We start from the raw sequence: 17,709 nt of genomic DNA on the forward strand, positions 1-17,709 counted from the left end.
TAAGGAAATGGCTACAGCCAGAGGAGTCTACACCAGCGCAGATCGTGGAGAGAGTCGTGCTGGACAAGTATCGTTGTTCCTTACCTCCAAAGGTTCAGCGCTGGGTCGGTCAGGGCGACCCTAATGATGCCGAGGGGCTTGTCAACTTGGGTTGAGAGGTACAGAGCTACTGAAAATCTAATCCAAGAAGTGCCTCCTGGACATTCCACCCTCAAGAACAGCAAAGCGGCCGGATCATCTGGTAAGACTGTTCCGTTTACTAGAGGGGTGAATAATGTTGTAAAGGGAGGTGGCCTAGATGGGGAACAAACAGTGGAGAGGCGTTCCCAAGGGACAGTAGGGTCCAAACCTGGGTCGCAAAAAGACTGGGGCCGCATACAGTGTTGGCGTTGTCATGGACCTGGGCATATTGCTGCCAATTGCCCCCTTACTTCTGAGCCAATGGAGTGTGATACAGCCAGGCGAAGCTCTTTATATGCACGTTCTGTTTTCTCTGCTGAGACTGTGTCAGAAACTGGACAGCAAATATGTCATGTAAAGGTGGATGGTTATCCCGGGAGGGCTCTACTGGACTCTGGGAGTTTAGTTACTCTCATCCATGCCAGCTTGGTAGACCCTGGGACACTCACAGGACGTTACATAGGGGTCTTGTGCATACATGGGGACACCAAGGAGTATCCCACAGCTTTAGTCCAGCTAAAGAGTACTTGTGGAACTGTGTCCCATGAAGTGGGCGTGGTAGAGACCCTGATGCATAGTGTGATCCTGGGAAGAGACTTCCCATTGTTCTGGGACTTGTGGAAACAGAATGTACACTGCACTAGAAATGCTGTTAATAATGAGAATGTGTGCCCTGTGATTAGTCCTGAGCCTTTTGATCAGGATACTGAGGTTCAAACGGTAGGGGTGACCACTATTGAATCTGACCGTTTTCCCCTAGCTGTTCTTGCAGGTGAAGCTGAGGAGCAGGAAGAAGCGTGTGACATGCCTGAACTAGAGATGTCACGTGATAATTTTGGGACTGCTCCACTTAGAGATCCCACCTTATTAAGAGCTAGGGAAAATCCTAAAGTCATAAATGGTGAGCCCCAATACCCCAATGCTGACAAAGAGTTCCCATATATGGCCATTAACCAGGATCTACTGTATCGGGTACATAAAAAAGTGGGAAGTGTAAATTATAAAGTGTATCAACCAGGTAAACGGAAGCCAGAACAGTTGTACCATGTGAACTTAATTAAACCCTGGAAAGACAGAGAGACTCTGACAGCTGTAAGTGCCCCCTCTAGTGATAGCCCAGAGGTGCGGGTATCAGAGACCCTGTCCAAATCCCAGAAGCAGGAAACTAAAGAGTTAGTACAAAGGAATTATGATGTGTTCTCAGAACTTCCAGGGCGCACCACAGCCATAAAACATGACATTGTCACCGAACCTGGAGTTCGGGTACGCTTAAAACCCTATAGAGTACCAGAAGCGCGTAGACAGGCCATATCTGGGGAGGTCCAGAAAATGTTAGACCTCGGGGTTATCGAGGAGTCTAAAAGTGAGTGGTCAAGCCCGATTGTGTTAATTCCAAAACCAGATGGCTCATTGCGCTTCTGTAATGACTTCCGGAAGCTGAACGAGGTATCAAAATTTGATGCCTACCCAATGCCAAGAGTTGATGAGTTAATTGAAAGACTTGGTCATGCTAGATATTTCTCTACCCTCGACTTAACTAAAGGTTACTGGCAAGTACCTCTTACCGATAGTGCCAAAGAGAAAACAGCGTTTGTCACCCCCGATGGTCTGTTTCAATATCTGTTTGCCTTTTGGGTTGCATGGGGCTCCAGCAACTTTTCAAAGGTTAATGGACATTGTTCTTAAACCCCATCGTCAGTATGCCTCGGCATATCTAGACGACATCATAATTTTTAGTGATGACTGGAAGAGTCATTTACCCAAAGTCCAGGCGGTGTTGAATTCCCTCAGAGAGGCGGGGTTGACAGCGAACCCAAAAAAGTGTACTTTAGGCCTCGAGGAGGCACGTTACCTGGGGTATGTTATCGGGAGAGGTATAATAAAGCCTCAAATAAATAAAGTGGAGGCTATCCAAGACTGGCCTCGTCCTTCGACAAAAAAACAAGTCAGGGCTTTTTTGGGAATTCTGGGGTATTACCGTAGGTTCATTCCCCAGTTTGCAACCATGGCAGCACCCCTAACCGATCTTACCAAAGGAGGTAGGGCAGTTATGGTCAGCTGGAACCCCGAGGCTGAAAGGGCATTCCAAGAATTAAAAGTGGCCCTTTGTAATCAACCAGTCCTGATCACTCCAGATTTTAAAAAAGAGTTTGTCGTACAGACTGATGCTTCTGATGTGGGACTAGGTGCTGTCCTCTCCCAAGAAGTTGGTGGAGAGGAACACCCGGTAACATATTTGAGCAGGAAGCTCACACCTGCGGAGAGAAACTACAGTATAGTCGAGCGGGAGTGCTTAGCAATCAAGTGGGCCCTTGAATCCCTAAAGTACTATCTCTTAGGACGCTCCTTTAGATTAATCACTGACCACTCCCCACTTACATGGATGTACCAAGCCAAAGAGAGAAATGCAAGGGTCATGAGATGGTTTCTCAATTTGCAAAATTTCAAATTTACAGTGGAACACAGAGCAGGAAGGCTTCAGGGTAATGCCGATGCCCTATCCCGAACATACTGCCAGTTGGCAGACAGTGTCCGACCCCACAGGTTCGAACAGAGGGGGAGGGTATGTAAGACAGTGACAGGGAAAGTCATAGACGGCAGGTACTTTTCCCCTAGAATCCTGTCTTATGGCATATAGACTGCAGGCTATTTCATTCTGTGTGGTAAGCTCCAGCTTACAAAGGGTGTTCTGTCCTGGGCTGGTAATCAGGAGAGCACCTGATTCTTTAAAAAGGAGTCAGCCCTCTCCATAGAGCTCTCTCTCTCTCCCTCGGTGTTGGAGGCAGTAAGCTGCTGCTAGAGAGAGACAAGGCTGTAAGTACTGCACTACTTGATCTATATCTGCTGTGTGTGTCCAGTGTCACATAGTGTGGCCCTGGTATAGAGAGGGACGTTTATTCTGTTTAGTTAGAGCTCAGACGAGCAGGTTTTATTTTCTGTTTTGCCTGAAGTGTAAAGGCTGTTTTTTAGTTTCTTGCTCTGAGTGCTGCAATAAAACTCAGGCAAGCCCTGTTTTGGACCCAAGCCGTGATGTCACTGTCTAAGTCTGTGCCAAATCCTCACCTGTGCCTACCCGTTTGATGCTAAAACCCCACTATATATATATATATATATATATATATATATATATACACAAACAGTAATGGCTCAATTGCAGCTAAGCAGATAGATGAGCTGATACAAAGGTTTGTGAAAAGAGGCTATGATTTTGACCTCCTTCTTGCCACTAAAAACCGGGTACGCCAGTTGGATAGACTTCAACTTCTGGAGACTAAACCTAAAACCACATCAGGTGATGAAATACCCTGGGTTATGCAATTCAATACCTCCTCTGGAGGAATTGTGGGGGTGTCCAAAAAACACTGGAATATTGTACAGTCTGATGACTCTTTAGGCCTAGGTAGTAGTAGACTGAGGTCATGCTACTGGAATTCTAGAAATCTTTGCAGCATGCTGGTAAAATCAGAAATAACTTATTTAGGCCAATAATGCCCCAAACACTTTTTGTCCTGTAAAAAAACAGGTTGTTTCAAGTGTCCCTGCATGACCTGCAAGTTCCTGGTGACACGTTTTTCCACTCTCATCTGGGGACAAAATTTTCTAGAAGATACCATCTGACGTGTGAGAGCACATCTCTATGGTGTACCTAATTGGTTTCCGTGTGGTCTCTCTTACATCTGTAAAACCAGCTGCAAATTTAAGGAGCGCATGGGGGCACATCGCTCCTCTATCAAATTAGCGATTAGTACTAGAACCAGTGACCAACTGGTAGCAAGACATTTCTTGCAGGCCGGTCACAATCCCACCAGTTTAAAGTACCGCGTGATAGATCATATCCCTCCATTAAGGAGGGGGGGTGATAGAAGTACTGTACTGCTGCGCAGGGAAGCATTTTGTATTAATAAGTTAGAGACCATCACCCCACGGGGTCTAAATGACATGATGCCGTTATCATGTCTTCTGAGTCATTTTCAGTTCGACTAATAGTTTACAGATGGTTATCCATCAGGGTCTATGATTAGGTCTTGCATTTATTAAGGTTTCCTGATTGCATATCCATGCTATGTGCTTAAGATCGTATTATGACTAATATCTAACATTATATGGTTATTGTTACCGATATGTTTATATTACTGCTTGTGTGCAATTATGTATATATAGAGTCACTATCTCAATATGTCCTTTGTATTTTTTTTTTTTTTTTTAACATTTATATTTTTATTGGATTTTTTCAATTTCTACACAAAAAAAAAAAAGACAGCAACGACAGTTATGTTAAATAATATAGGGGGAGGGGGGGGGATACAGAAGAAAAAAAAAAAGGGGGAAGGGGGATTTTCAGGGGTTTACAATATAGTTTTTAATTACACATCTTTGATTAGTTCATTTATACATTTCTACTATGGAGATATTTCTATCTATCTTCTACTTTAATGGTTCTAAGTAAGATTTTATAGGGTGAATGCCCCTCAGTTCTTTTCCCCTTAGTCGGGATCTCCTATTTTATTTAATTTATATATCTCTGTTTCCAACGGTCTCATTTTGTACAAATTTATCCCATATTTCCCACTTATTCTGTACTGCCCTAGAGGATATAATACCGTACGTGGATTCAGTTTCCATTGTAAACTGGAATTGAACCTTAGAAATCACTTTTTGAATAGGTGGGAGATTAGTTTGTTTCCAGCATTGCGCCAGCGCTGCTCGTGCTGCTATGCATATTTGCCCGGCTACGTATTGGTGGCTCCCCATCAATTCTGTTGGGCACATATGCAGGAGAGCTATTTGTGGGGAGGGTGCCATTTCTTGTCCTATCACCTTACTCATAAGTATGAATACCTCTCTCCAGTATTGCTGTATTCTTGGGCAAAGCCAGAGTATGTGATAGATATTTCCAACCTCTCCGCATTGTCTCCAACAATACTTTGAGGTTGCGGGCCAATACATATGTAGTTTTTCTGGGGTGAGATATAATCTGTTCAGTAATTTGACCTGCATTTCTGCAGGATTCAGACATTTAGACATTTTAAATGACGCTGTATATATTTTTTCCCATTGTTTGTCTGTTAACTGAATATTCATATCTCTTTCCCATTTTTTTTGAGCTGGTGACTTATTGGCTTGGGTTGCTTCTGTCAGTAGTTTATACCAATATGAGATACTTCCTTTTGTTCCTCGTTTATTCATCTGAGTCAAGAGTGCAGATGGCGGGTAATCTAGTAGCTCTGATGGACCTTTCGCTTTTCTTACCCAATTTTGTATCTGCATATATTGGAAAAACTCTGACTTGGGCAAATCAAACCGAGTTTGTAAGATTTGAAATGGTATCAACCTCCCACCCTCAAATATATCCCCTAGGTCTCTCAGCCCCACAGCTATCCATTTTGAGATGTTCAGGTTTGGAATCAAGATTTTAAATGTTTTTAATGATATATTTAATGTTGGGAGATTTAATGCTGGAATCTTTGAAATAGTTTTGTCCCATATTCTCAATGTTTCTACAACCGTGGGCAAGTTACATAAGTTGCTTGGTCTCATTAGCTTTGGGATCCATATAAGGTCCTTTAAAGGGAACCCCATACATGTATCTTGTTCCATCCTCGCCCAGACAGTTTTAACAGACTCTCCACACCATTCCTGCATTTGGGTTAAGGCGCATGCTTCTCTATATCTGTCCAAATCTGGGAGTGCCACCCCCCCCCCCCCCCTTGTTTTGTAAGTGACATACGTGATTTTGCTAATCTAGGTGGGTGGCCCTTCCATATATAATTCATCATTACTGCCTGGCATTTTGCCATGTACTGGCGCGGGACAGCATAGGGAATTGTCCGAAAGAGATACATCAGTTTTGGGAGTACCATCATCTTAAATGCCGACAGTCTACCCAGCCATGAGACTTCGTATGATATCCATGATTTAGTAAGGGCCTCTATTTTTTTTATCATATTTGGCCAGTTTTGTTCAAATATTGATTTAGAATTGGGAGAGATATCTATGCCCAGATATGCAATGGATTTAGTCTTCCACTGGTAATGGTATACGGCCTTCAGAGCATCTATTTCCCTCTCTGATATATTGATCGGTAGAGCTTCTGATTTTGCTGTATTTAACTTATAGTATGATATTTCTCTATATTCATCTAAGATATTATGTAAACTTGCCAGAGAGTGATGGGGATCTGTCACAAAAAGCAGGACATCGTCTGCATATAGGCATAGCTTATTTTCCCTTTGCCCGATCTTTAAACCCGGAAAAGCTTGCTCTGCTCTTATTTTTCTAGCTAAGGGTTCAATAGACATGACAAAGATTATTGGGGAAAGGGGACATCCCTGTCTTGTTCCATTCGTTATACAAAATGCTTCAGACAAAAACCCATTGCTGAAAACCTTCGCTGAGGGTGCGGAGTATAGGGCCATAATAGATGTCAGAATACGTTCTGTCAATCCGAATTTTTCCAGTACCGCCCTCATGTATGTCCAGTTAAGCCTATCAAAGGCTTTCTCTGCGTCCAGAGAAAGCAACATTAAATCGGTTCCTAAGGTCTTTGTATTTGTTTTTAATCTTATCACAGATGCTGCATCTCCATGGTAACGGGATGCTGTATGCGGATCCCGGCGTGATAGCGTCACTGATGTGCGCCCACTGATCATCAGGCTTTGACGGGGTGACGTCATCGGATCCCGCCCAGCATGGATGTACGCCGTGGGGAACCGGCAGAATGTGACACCGGGTGGGGATATAAGGTAAGATCTTTTGGTATTGTGTTGCTGTATCCTGATGAAATTCCATCGTGAATGAAACGTTGACATGCTATAAGCTGATTGACTGACATTGTCTCATTTGCTATGAGTGCCGCACATTGCGTTTACTATATATATATATATATATATATATATATATATATATATATATATATATATATATATATATATATATATATATATATATATATATATATAGTGGTCGAAGTGGGGCGGTATGGGACGGTATGCCATACCGCCACTTTCATATGGGGGTTAAAAAAAAAAAAAGGAAGCCTGGCAGCCGCATATCTTTCCTGAGCGGCCCGGCCAATGACTGATCGGAGAAAGCAGGCGCCGGGGGTGGGGTGGATGTGCAGTTAGGTTACTGCCCGCCACTAGCTAGAAACAATTTCTCTGAATACCTGCTGCTCCCTCCCTCCTTCTTCAGCACAGCCGCGCAGCTCACCCGCAGTGACAGCGGAGTGAGCCAGGTCCCCAGCGTGGAGGTCAGCAGGGTGACCCAGATGACCTCCGTGCCTGGGACCCGGCTCACTCCGCTGTCACTGCGGCTGAGCTGCGCGGCTGTGCTGAAGAAGGAGGGAGGGAGCAGCAGGTATTCAGAGAAAATGTTTCTGCTGGCCGAAGGGTGACCCGGATGTCCTCCGTGCCGGGGACCTGGTTCACTCCGCTGTCACTGTGGGTGAGCTGTGTGACTGTGCTGAAGAAGGAGGGAGCAGGTTTCAAGTGAAATTGTTTCTTCTGGCCGAAGGCTTAGGGTGGGGGGCATAGGCGGAGACATCTCTGAAGCAGAGGAAGGAGAGCGGAGAGTGTGCGTCGGCGGGCTGATATGTCCTACACGCCGGGGGAGAGGTGAGCCGGCGGTGATGGAGACAGGGACCAGAGACACCCTCCCAGCCAGCGGCAGCCAAGTGACCGGAGGGGCAACTGAGTGAGGTGGTGCCTGCACTAGTTTGCCCTCTCTGGCGGACATCAGAGAACCAGTGTAGACCGCCCACGTATGTGCCCAGCTACTGAGGCAGCAGACGGCGAGGTGGGGAACGGCAGCATGACCCGGAGCGGGAGTTCGTGACGGGCAGGAGCCTGCAACTTGATGCAGCATCCAGGTATACCCCACCACGTAGTGCCCACTCGCCCACTCTCACCCCTGAACAGTGCCAGCAAGCCGCACACCCAGTAAGGCCACAGCAGTGCATTCCCCACACACCAAGACCCCAGCCTGGTGGTTATCAGTGTCAGCAGGACTCTGGTGAATCCCTCTTGTAGTTAGGGGCCCCATAACCCCCACCAGGAGTTCCAGGGGAGCGGGTAGTGTATCTGGACAAGAGGACACCCCATACGGGGAAGAGTAAAGCTGCCAGACACAAAGGCATTGCGGTGTGCGGCATATGTATAATGGAAATCACGTGTGTGGCATATGGATAATGGGCATCACGGTGTGTGACCTATGTATAATGGGCTCATTATACATATGCCACACACCGTGATGCCGATTATACATTTGCCACACACCGTGATGCCCAATATACATATGTCGCTCTCTTCTTGTCCCCGCTGTCACTCTCTCTGTGTTCCCGCTGTCACTCTCCCTGGGCCTTATTCTAGTTCACTCAGAGGCAAATTCCTTCTTAGCTGGACAAAGCCATGTGCACTGCAGGTGGGGCAGATGTAACATGTGCAGAGAGAATTACATTTGGGTGGGGTTTTTCTTCAAAGTGAGATCTATATTGCAGTGTAAAAATAAAGCAGTCAGTATTTTCCCTGCACAGAAACAAAATAACTCACCCAAAGCTAAATCTCTCTGCACATGTTACATCTGCCCCCCTGCAGTGCACATGGTTTTGCTAAGCTAAGAAGGAATTTGCCTCAAAGAGTGAACTAGAATAAGGCCCCCTGTCCGTTTGTCCTTGCTGTCCTTGAATTTCGGCTCATACCACGTGGCACAATGTGTAAGGGGCACTAGTATTAGCTAGTATAAGGGGTCCTACTAGTGTGGTGTATAAGGGGTATGTGGTGTGGTACGCTACACTTAAAGACATGCCCCCTTTTCAGTGGCCACACACCCCTTTTTCCTTTTTCCATACCCCCACTTTCAAATTTCCACTTCGAGCACTATATATATATATATATATATATATATATATATATATATATATATATATATATAGAAGGGTAGGTGCAGCACTTGTTTTCCAAATAAGAGTTGACAAGTCTGTATCGTTTCAATCAACGTTTCAGTGCTCTTTTAATCGGCACTATCGTCAGGATAAATTTTATCCTGACGATAGTACCGATTAAAAGAGCACTGAAACGTTGATTGAAACGATACGCCTTGTCAACTCTTATTTGGAAAACGAGTGCCGCACCTACCCTTCCCTATCCTGCTTTGTCCCAAAGCTGTGAAGGCACCGTTGAAAGCTGCACATTGTTGTAAAGGAGTGCCGGACCACAGCGTCTTCTAACACTATAAAGCCATACCACCCTAGACCTATTAATAGCGCAGGGCCAACAACACAGACCCTACTTATTGAAGCAATCCATCAACTAGTACAGATTGGCCACAGATACTAGAATATACAGTAGGTTAATCGGCACTGCTGGCGTATATATGCCCCAACTTCGTCAGTCAGGGAACATGCATTCCCCTCATATTGGATTGCACAATTATCACAGCGTATTGATATTCTATGATGGTCAGGGTGCAGACATCGGTTACTGTTTTAAAGTGCACCTAGATATGGTCACAAACTTTGCATTTGGTACAGTGTATCTGTATAATACTTTCACTTTGTCTCACTTTGTTTTTCTCAGGCACGGAGCGCCACGGCGATGACGGAGGGTACCGGGTTCCCTAGCAACTCCAGGCGCTGACTCGATCAGCCTGTCAGCGCGTCTAACACTCCCCACTAAACTGGTTACTATGCCGACGGGGACGCGTCCCAGCACACACTCCCCCAGACGTGACGTCAGAAACTGGGTAGGCGCTCCCGACCTGCGATCGTAATGCACTAAAACTCCTACAGGTATTTAAGGTAGGACCTCATTCTTACTCACTGTTTGTACACCTTGAAAAAGGGGCAGTTTTGGAGCCCCGAAACGTTGGAAAATAAACCTGTTTTGACACCATTTAAATCCTGTCGAGTGCCACTGCTTGAACGTTTCATGTGTCGACCATAGCCATGTCAACATTACCTTGTGTCAATCCTTTTGCCATGTCGACCATATGGTGTTGACCTAGTCTATCGGCCATCCAGCTACCCTGCAATATGTACTGCATTTATGTAGCCATATACTACTTCTATCACTGTGCATCTATACCTACTGCACAAATACATATACTGTACTACTGTTGTCTCCAGAATTAAAGGAGGTGCACTTGCTACCCTTTCTAAGCCTGACACATGTTCTGGACAACAACTCTGCAAGCTAAGCAACATGTCTCTTCCAACAATCAGCATGTGCCCCTAAGAAAGTATCTGCATTGATGGTTAGTAAAACTGCATGATAAATTCTTGAAAAAGGGTGTAATTTGAAGTGGGTGTGGATTATTAGATAGACAGTCAATAGGTCTACCCCAAAAGGTTGACAGGGTCAAAATGTCAACAAGAAAAAGGTAGGCACCTGAAAAAGGTCAACATGAGTTTTTCAAATTTTTTGGTGTCAATGTCAACAACTGTCAACATGGACCTCCATTTAGCCATGCTTCAGTCTCAGTGCCTCACTACACTCTGCACACTATTATATTCTCCCTCTCTGCCGACATTGATGGCGAAGTAAGAACAAGCCTGTTTTAAAAGAAAATATTATGAATAACTCATGTCAACCTTTTCCTGTGCCTACCTTTTTCTTGTCGACATTTTGACCCTGTCGACCTAATGCATGTGTGACTCTTTCATGTTGACCTTTTGACCCCATCAACGTGACCCTGTTGACCTATTGCATGTCGACCTTTTAGGCTAGACCTATTGACTATCTAGTCAGCGTAGATCTACTGTATCAACCAAAACCAATTGAATTAGCATACCAATGCAGTACTCATTACATGTAAAGTAGATGTTCTATTGTTTACTAGACTCTTGCTGTTATAATATACAGTATATGGTATAAAAAGACTTCCAATACTGAATTTGGTACTTGTTTCCTAGCACGGCCACAATCGCGGGCATCGGGTGTCATTTTTAGTGGTATACGACGCGACCGACGCAATGCCCCCGATTTTCCCATTGAAATGCATTGAAAACAGTAAAAATTGCGTCGGTCGCGTCGTATGCGGCAAAAAAAAGGCTTAAATGGTCCAGACGCGATGGCCACGATTTCCCCATAGGAAACAATGTTAAATGGCTCAATGTACCCGCGATGCCCCCGATTTGTCATAGGGAACAATGTTAAATACCTCAATTTCACCAAATCATCATAGGGAACAATGGTAAATGGGCCAGAAAGCCCCAAAAACACCCCAGAACAGTGAAATGTCCCCCCAAAAGTACTTTACGCCACCCCACGATCAAAGCGAACCCGAAGCGTGGCGAGCGCAGCGAGCCCGCGAGGGGCGGCGGTACGCGTCCTCCGACCTTTTCATACCCCCACTATCCACGTCGGCGTGGAGTTGAGAATAGAATAGTGTGGCAAGCGCAGCGAGCCACCGAGCCCGAAGCGTGGCGAGCGGACGCGGATACCTTCACAGGTAAACGCGTCCCTTCGCGGGCTTCACAGGTATCCGCGTCCCCTCGCCACGCTTCCGGCTCGGTGGCTCGCTGCGCTCGCCACACTATTCTATTCTCAACTCCACGCCGACGTGGATAGTGGGGGTATGAAAAGGTCGGATGAAAAGGTCGGAGGACGCGTACCGCCGCCCCTCGCGGGCTCGCTGCGCTCGCCACGCTTCAGGTTCGCGTTGATCGTGGGGTGGTGTAAAATACTTTTGGGGGGACATTTCACTGTTCAGGGGTGTTTTGGGGGGTTTATGGCCCATTTAACATTGTTCCCTATGATGATTTGGGTAAATTTACCCATTTAACATTGTTTCCTATGGGAAATCGGGGGCATCGCGGCTAAATTGAGGCATTTAACATTGTTCCCTATGGGGAAATCGCGGGCATCGCGTCGCGGCCATCGCACCCGATTTTTTAGTGCTTGCGATGGCCGCGATGCCCCCGATTTTTCCTCACGATGCCCACGATCAAGATCTTTGTGGCCGTGCTAGGAAACAAGTACCCTGAATTTTATTAAAAATACATCCCAGCCTTCACTGCACAAAGGAAGGAAGATACTTGTTTGCTTTCAGTCTGTTCTTAAACACAATGGTGAGAGCTAGCCAAATTTAGTTTTTCCAAGAGTATGCCCTGTGACTAAAAGCTAGTAATAATGGAGTAGACTAGTAGTAATAAAGTCATAATAAGCTAGTAGTAATGGAGCAGACTCACCAGATCACAACAACAGACTACAGTGCGCTGATCAGTGGCTACTTATACGCTACTAAACGTACATTTCCCTTCAAATCAGAAAAAGCCATTCAGTAAATGGACACGCTACAAGTGATGTACCTAACAGATGCCAGAGCTTGTAACCTACTTTTTCTAAATCCTCGCTTCCTTCTCCACCCACATTAACATTTCTTTCCAGGAAACGCAGTAAAGTGGTTTCACAAACAGATTTAACTATTTAGTTTACATGTCTGTTAATATGATGCTTGACTTCAATATCTTCGAATAACTGCATAAACATCTACAAAAAGAGACCATATGGGTTCATTATTTGACTGGTGCATTGGAGTATACAGTGCAACCACATTCCATTAGGGGCATGAAGGTTAAATGAAGTACCATAAAAGTGCAAGTATGTTGTGCAAATGCTCTTTCATGATGTTTAGTGATTTGCCCACTCGCAATAAGACCGGAATTGTGGGGTTGCTAAGTTTTGCACAGAGCTGGATTAAGAATTTAGGGTGCCTAGAGCACCAAAGACAGTGGTGCCCCGTGCCTCCATGAGGCAGCAGCAGCAGCACGGGTCCTACCTTCACTCCTGAATTGGGAGCAGACTCCGGAGCATCCTCTTGTACAAAGCAGGGACCACCAGCCTCCACTGCCAACAACTGCTCTTCCAGCAGCAGCAGCAGCAGCAGCAGCAGCAGTGTGGTCCTTTAAAGGTGAAAACTAATCAGTTATTAACTATTCTTGTAGGTGATGAGGTGGCACAGAAACATTATATTTACATAATATTGGGGCAGATGTATTAAGTCTTCACAAGAGATAAATGCAAGGGTGATAAAGAGACATAAACATCCAGTCAATCAGCTCCTGTGGCTGTCTGTAGGGGGGGGGGGGGTTGTCTGTGGGGCCCCCACATTTTTGTTGTCCAGGGCCCCCACAGACCTTTTTCCGCCCCTGCTTTCCAGCCACCATAGTTCTGAGAGATTGGGGCCTGGGCATACTGTACACACCGTGCAGCAGCAAAGAAAGTCCTGGGCTAATTTTCTGCTGCGAACAGAAGAAAAGTAATTAGATGGTGAGCAAACATCAAACGATTTGTCCCCTGTACGGGTGCTTTTGATCTGAGGTGTAAGCGGACACATACTGTATGCTTGCGGTGTAGCGAAGAAGACCGGCCGATTTGATGGTTATACTTTTATATTATACATTTGCTCTCCTGTATACCTACTGTAGGTGCACTAGAACTGTAATTTGTAGACACATGGGGCCTAATTCAGACCTGATTACAGGGCAAATTTGTTCAGAAAATGGACAAAAGCATGTGCACTGCAGGTGGGGCAGATGTAATATGTGCAGAGAGAGTTATATTTCGGTGAGTTATTTTGTTTCTGTGCATGGTAACTGAATAAATTCTTACACTGCAATTGAGATTTCAGTTTGAACACAACCCACCTAAATCTAACTCTCTGTGCACATGTTACATCTGCCCCACCTGCAGTACAGCACTGATTTGCCCTGCATTCAGGTCCTAAATTAGGCCCATTTGAGAGTAAAGAGTTGCCATCTACCCGTACAGGCCTCCAGTTTATGCAGTAAATTAAGTCTGCTATATACATTTTAGCTAAAGAAAGACTGCAAAACTGAGACCAAAACATTGACCTGCAGTGAAATAAAAAAACAATAATAATTTACCTCTGTTATTTTAGGAAAAGGCTGAGGAATGTGGTTTTGGCTGGTTTCCGTTACAACAAAAAACATAAATAGAAAACTTAGTGCAAACGGCAAATGTGTAATGTGGCCTACAGCGGTGAATCAGCTGTTTCCTTTCATTTTCTAAACAACACTTTAAGAAAACACAATGTAGCAAACGGAGCTTTTCACTCACATAAAAATAGCACATGTTTCACAATAGAACCAAAAAGTTTATACGGTAACTTGAGGTTTCACTGGCAACCTTGAGCAGTACAATAGTATCTTCTATTGCTGCCTATAGTAGAAACACTGACAGCTATACATGTTCATGATAGAATCTTTCAAATATAGTAAGGGGTGGGGGTGCCAGTACACTATGCAATCATTACTCCTCACATAATATATATGACTTTTTATTATATTTAAATGATCATGTCGACACAGGTTGGCATGGGCAGCGTATAAGTGTACCGCATCCCCTACGCTCGCCATACCTCACCGCGCTCGGAATACTATTAGAATCTAACTCTATGCCTATACGGATAATAAAGTATGAAAAAGTCGTTTTCTTTTTTTTAAATCATGAAAAACTAATGTCGACCTAAACTTAACCTTTTTCAAGTCGACCTTTTGACCATGTCGACCTTTCGACCATGTCGACCTTATAAATGTCGATCAATGGTTGTCAACCTTTTGATTGTCTACCTGGACACTGTAGATCTGAAGCATGGATACCCTGGATGGGGAGAAGGAGGGAAGAGATAGTACTTGATGTGAATGAGAGGGCTGTGGAGGGCAGTATGAACTTATATGTGTGTCTTTGTTTTCCCATTTGTTGTGGAGATATCATCGAACATGCATAAATACACGGCACTGGTCAGATATCAACGTTCTTCACGGAACAATTCTAAAAACCTCAAATAAAATGTTTGGGATCTGAGAATACTATTTATACTGAACTTGTATGAGATACTTTCATATTGGATTGAGGGTGGAGTAAGATGTGTACAATGCTGATATACTGTACACCAGAATACTACACTACTTAGGGACAACGGTGTAGGTATCACATGACTGCAACTAAACCAGGCACTCTGGGAGCAAGCATATCTGCACAGAGGTTTGTAGTAAAAGACCCTTGCATTAAGTAATGGAAAGCTATATCACTGGTCACTGCTGAAAGCAGGTGCTGGATTAAGGTTTGTCAGGGCCCTGGACAACAAACTAGTCCCGCCCCCGTACCTCTTTGCTGTAGGTAATTCAAAACATCCCCCCCCCCCTCATTTGGTCTCTGTCCGTTGGGGCCAGTTGTGTCTGGTCGCTATGTACCTGCTGGTTACCTGGGGCTTTTTCCTCCCTCCCGCCTCCGTCCACCTGTGTGGATGTATAGTTTTTCCATTTGATGGCGGCATTCCAATGTTTGTCACCATTGAATGGTAAACATTCGATGGTGTTCCAATTGTCACGCCCGCCAGCCAGCCACCGTGCAGTACTTCTGTTCATGTATGGCCACACTGAAGGTGTTCGGGCATGTGCAAAAAATACTTTTTTTTGCACATGTGCCAATCAAATACATTTTTTTTTATCTAATTGTTTTGATGTGATGGTCAGTGACCATTGCATCAAAAGATTTGAGTGTCGGAAGCCCAGCCATCATTTGATGGTGGGCTTCCAATATTCATTCCTATCCACTGCTGATGCTGGGGTCTTATCTCAGCTTACCAGCAATAAAAATATAAATCAGGAGGTTTATTGAAGCTGCGTTGAGTATCTACATTCCCATGTGCCGACATGATTTTATTCATACCAGAATTATCTTTTATAAACACAAATCTATTCTTTTTTTGTCATTTTACTTCTGCTCAACACAAATACATGTTTTTAGATTTGAGTTATTTAGATTTTAAAAGACTTCTAGCATAATCCAGTACAGTACAGTACTAGTAAGAAATAGATGACATTTAACTAACAAAACATATACATTTTATGTTCAAGGATAACTAAATACCAACAAACAAGTTAAGTTAAGACATCCCTTACTATTTTCCACTGCACAATATTTGGAGTTTTTTTCCATGCAGACACCATACTCTTATACTTTGTTTGTGGTCAGGTTGGTTTGCAAAAGCAAACTCCTTCTTTAATGGACAAAACCATGTGAACTCTCTCTGCACATGTTACATCAACCCCACCTGCAGTGCACATGGTTTAGTCCATTAAAGAAGGAGTTTGCTTTTGTAAACCAACCTGAATCACCCCCTATATGTATACAGTATACCAATCATAGCCAGTCATTTCAGTTTTCTAGGGAAATGTAAGCCTGACCGATAATTCCAGTTGTCGGAAATACTGTCCAGGACCTATGCAAGCTGCTACAGATCTGACTATTTAAATAGCCAAATCTGCATTGTCCGACTGGATGCTAAATTGTTGAATTAGCGGGCGTTTCCAACTAAAAAGACGTGGATTCGATGTTTCGCATCTTTTTTGATTTTTGGAATGTTTTTGAAAGTAGGAATAACTTTAAAAACATTGACTAGCTTCAATTGATTCTAGGCAAAAACAACCAAAATTTCTGACCATTGGAAATATCACCAGGTATTGAATACATATTGTCACACAAACTACCTCTATAGAATAATTTGTGGGCATTGGAATATCTACCATTGTTTTTTGACATGTTGAATGTACTAAGCAATCCCAGTTCCTAAACTGTATTTTTTACTTTATCCTGGGCATACTACCCTAAGGGGCATTGTTCTCAAGTATTCTATTTCTGCCCTGATCATTGTAATATTTTATCACCACTTTTGTAAGCAATAGGAAATGTGAAATTAAATGCTGCCGAAACGTATCAATCATCCCGCTGGGAGAGGAGCTTCTCTTTCCCCCTCTATATCATTTAAGGCGCTGGAATGTGGATATTGGTGGCAGTGTGGGGCAGTAGTTTGACATTTTGCCTAGGGTGTGAAGAAGTCTTACCCCAGCCCTGACTAAATCCGACAACAAAACAGCCCTCATATAAAGACCAATGCAGCTTCCGGTGAAAATGGAGAGACTGTGGCAGATATTAAGATAGTATATATTCCGGAAATACTTAATATTTGCTGGTAACTCCTGAAAATTTATGTTTATAGGGGAATAGCCCATAAGTAAAGTATTATTTATTATTTGCACATGTTACATCTGCCCCACCTGCAGTGCAGATGGGTTTGCCCATTTTGAGAACAAATTTGTACTGCGATCAAATCTGCATTAGGCCCCATGCACTTAGAAGTCACTACTGCTGAAAGCTAAAAAAAGTTATACAAAAATACTAGTTGAAATAATGGATACTGTATATGCAGGGGTGACGCTTGCCTTTCTGTCATATGAGGCAGACCCATCATGCCTTAGTCTCATTCCCTCTGGTGTCTCGCCATATTTGCTCTGTGCCTCTCAGCCTCATCTTCCCATCTGTCTCCCAACCTCATACCCATTTGTTTTTAAGCCTCATCAGCCCCCGTGTCTCCTAGTCTCCCCTGGGTGTCTTAGCAGCACCCTCCTATGTCTCCCAAATTTAGCCCTGTGTCTCCCAGCCTTTTCTTCCCCTGTGTCACTCATCTTCCAACATTATGTCTTTCTCGCCGTCTTTTCCCATTGGGACT

At 44.1% G+C, this 17,709-nt stretch overlaps 1 long non-coding RNA gene across 1 annotated transcript in view; it reads left to right on the forward strand.

The window, feature by feature from the left end:
- The window catches only part of LOC146074375 (uncharacterized), a 52,050-nt gene that overhangs the window by 11,381 nt on the left and 22,960 nt on the right, over positions 1–17,709 (forward strand). The window contains exons 2-3 of the long non-coding RNA XR_014473418.1: positions 6,752–6,923; positions 9,753–9,973. This is a non-coding gene — a long non-coding RNA (uncharacterized LOC146074375). The remainder of the gene's footprint in view (positions 1–6,751; positions 6,924–9,752; positions 9,974–17,709) is intronic.

The sequence above is a fragment of the Crinia signifera genome, chromosome 4 (genome assembly GCF_055691185.1).
Source record: "Crinia signifera chromosome 4, ASM5569118v1, whole genome shotgun sequence".
Classification (NCBI taxonomy): Eukaryota; Metazoa; Chordata; class Amphibia; order Anura; family Myobatrachidae; genus Crinia; species Crinia signifera.